The sequence below is a fragment of the Physeter macrocephalus genome, unplaced genomic scaffold (genome assembly GCF_002837175.3).
Source record: "Physeter macrocephalus isolate SW-GA unplaced genomic scaffold, ASM283717v5 random_985, whole genome shotgun sequence".
In the NCBI taxonomy this organism is placed as follows: Eukaryota; Metazoa; Chordata; class Mammalia; order Artiodactyla; family Physeteridae; genus Physeter; species Physeter macrocephalus.
Window position 1 is genome coordinate 16,537 of NW_021146900.1, and position 3,010 is coordinate 19,546.

Sequence of the window (3,010 nt, forward strand, 5' to 3'; positions counted from 1 at the left end):
TCCAGAGCGCGTGGGCTCTGTAGTTTGCGGCACGCGGGCTCTCTAGTTGAGGCGTGCAAGCTCAGTAGTTGTGGAGCACGGGCTTAGTTGCCCCGTGGCATGTGGGATCTTAGTTCCCTCTCCAGGGATCGAACCCGCGTCCCCTGCATTGTAAGGTGGATTCTTTACCACTGGACCACCAGGGAAGTCCCCGATTTATGATTTTCTTAAAAAGTAATTAGAAATATCCTAGTACATTGTACTTCGGAGATAGGGTCCTTTGGGCATTTAGATCCCTACTTCATCATCACCACCATCACCACACACACACACACACACACACACACACACACACACACACACACATCAACTATTTACACATGGATTAAAAAAAATTACTCTTGTGCATGAACAAAAATGAAAACACAAATAAATTACTTAAGGTGTTCCAAAACCTTTTTCACATTCTTTCTTTTGTATGAATCCCCTTTTAGTCCAGGCATTAGTGTTTGTGTTTTCTCATAAAACGTAGTCTTTATGCTATTAAGAGCATTGGTGATGAGCATTTCATTAAGTAGCATCTCAGCATTGTCTCTAGAATTTCCTTCTGAGACAGAAGACATTTCTGGGACTGGAGACTGAAGTGTTCACTCCTGTTTTCCTTCTTTCTAATTAAAGCTGATTCCATGACAGAAGTATCAATCTGTGGAAATAGCGTTCTTTTTCCTCTCCAAAGCAGAAAATTCAGCACCTATACTTAGAGTTCTGTTGGAGAAGTGGCTGAACTCGAAATGTATTAGGAACCCAACTGCAGTTTAGTGTTGGTGGATTCAACAAATTGCAGCAGTCCTTCAAATACAGGTTATGGTTTCCTTCTGGGATGACCTCACCAGGACCCTTGGCAACAGTGCTGCTTAGTAGACTCTGGCAGCAAGATACTACATTTGTTGTGTTTCTAACTGAGCTGGAGTTGAAGGCATTCTCCAAAACATGATGGCAGTTGATGTCTACAGAAGTGCTGGTAAGTGCTATGGATGTGAGTCCACCGCTCACTATTCCTAGGGAACCGAAATTGGCAAAGCCACAGAGAGCATGAGGGACAATTGTCTCAGCACGAATCGACATATATTGCTGCACACCATCCACAAATTGGGTCCACCCTCTTGCCTTAAATGGATCAATTTTGCGAGTTTCTGATAAGCCACAAATTCATTGAAGAATGAATGTCTTATAACCTATGAGCTTGGCAACCATAAAGCTGTCTTGCCAGCCCACTCCCATCATGAAGGAAAAGGGCATGAAGATGTAGGAGCATATTACTTTGAAACTCAGTTGTGGATAGTCAAACAAGTTTCCAAACCAGGAAAGGGCTGAATTCACAAAAGACAACAGGTCCAGGAAGGCAATCAAATTCACAGCGATGTTCGCCACCAGGGAAATGGATGAGGATGCTCCCTGAGGGTTATTTTAGGTGTTTCTGTCTCCGGTCAAGAAAGTTTAGAAATAGCCAATGCTGCAGGTGTGGACATACCTGAAGCAGTTAACAGGTGAGAGGATGAAACCCCCAAAGAAATATATGCACCTAAGACACTTCCAGCAATGGTTGAAAACCCAGTGGTCATGACTGTGTGGAGTTCGGACTTGGTGACGTATGGTAAATATGGTTGGACCAGCAGTGGAGACTCTGTCTGTCCAACAAATATATTGCCAGAACAACTACAGATTCAACAGATGTTCCCATAGTCACTAGCATTACCCATCCAACCTCTCAAACAAACATGGTTGATGGTCCCAATTTGTAGTGGTCGTTCCAACCAGAGACTGTGGTGCCTTCCTCAGAATGAGGACTTCCTGTTGCATCCTCTCTCCTTCCTTCCTGCTTCGATGTGGACACAGGAATGCTTTTTAATGATCCACTGCATCCATCCGAGGTAGTGCAACATGGACGTCACAGTGCTGAAGAAACCCACGATGGGCAGGACCTTAAATGCAAAAAAGTGGTCTTTATATTTCTCACCAAAGACAAATGAGGCGCCAGCATCAGTGTACTCCAGGAATGTCTGAACTTGTTTCCATAACCAATCAAAAGCCATAAATCCAGCTTCCGTCCTTAGTATCAAAAGCCCAAGAAGAAACTGTAACCCAATACCCCAGAAGACAGGCCTCCAGTAAACTTTGGTTGGGTGCTTGGAAAATAGAAATGTCAGGATAATGTACATTATGAGTCCACTGAAGGACACCAGCTGCTGTTGGCCCAATTTGGTGGTGTCAAAGACCAGCCAGAAAATAACTCCCAGGATCAGGCAGGCCCAAATCACCCACTTCAGCCAGACCCAATGGCTGTCCAGAAGCCTTTGGCCAGGAGATGGGAACTGAGCGATTTGAGACTCATATCTGGCCATGAAGTGATCCCAGATCACAAAGAAGATGGCAACCACCGTGATCACAAAAAGAGGAAGGGCTCTGCGAAAGTTCAGCACACAGGCCGCAATCACCAGAGCCAGGTAACTTGCTATTAAAATGCCCCAGATGATATACTTAGGGGTTGTTTTGTGTTCCCTACAAAACTCATAAACTGTACCATACTTCCTTTCCAGGCACCCTTTTTTTTTGTGTGTGTTATGGGGGCCTCTCACTGTTGTGGCCTCTCCCGTTGCGGAGCACAGGCTCCGGACGCGCAGGCTCAGCGGCCACGGCTCACGGGCCCAGCCGCTCCGCGGCACGCGCGTCCCCTGCATCGGCAGGCGGACCCTCAACCACTGCGCCACCAGGGAAGCCCCTCCAGGCACCCTTTTTGATGTGTCTCTTGATCCTCCTCATCTCCATCCTTTCTTGGAGAATCCTGCTCAATGGTGACTTGCCCTTCCCCCTGTTTGCCCTTTTCTTGCTCTCTGTTTTGCACAACTCTACTCCTTAGTGAGTTGTCATTTCCTGATGTGTTCTGGTTTTCAAAGCAGTCTTCATCACCCTGAAAGCCCGTGTTGCTGCAGCCCTCGGCTGTGAGGGCTACCATCCTCTGCAGCTCCACAGA

At 46.4% G+C, this 3,010-nt stretch overlaps 1 pseudogene; it reads right to left on the reverse strand.

Annotated features, from left to right (window-relative positions):
* Positions 1-723: 723 nt before the first annotated feature.
* On the reverse strand, positions 724-2,585 carry LOC102989949 (solute carrier family 28 member 3-like; annotated as a pseudogene).
* Positions 2,586-3,010: the final 425 nt, after the last annotated feature.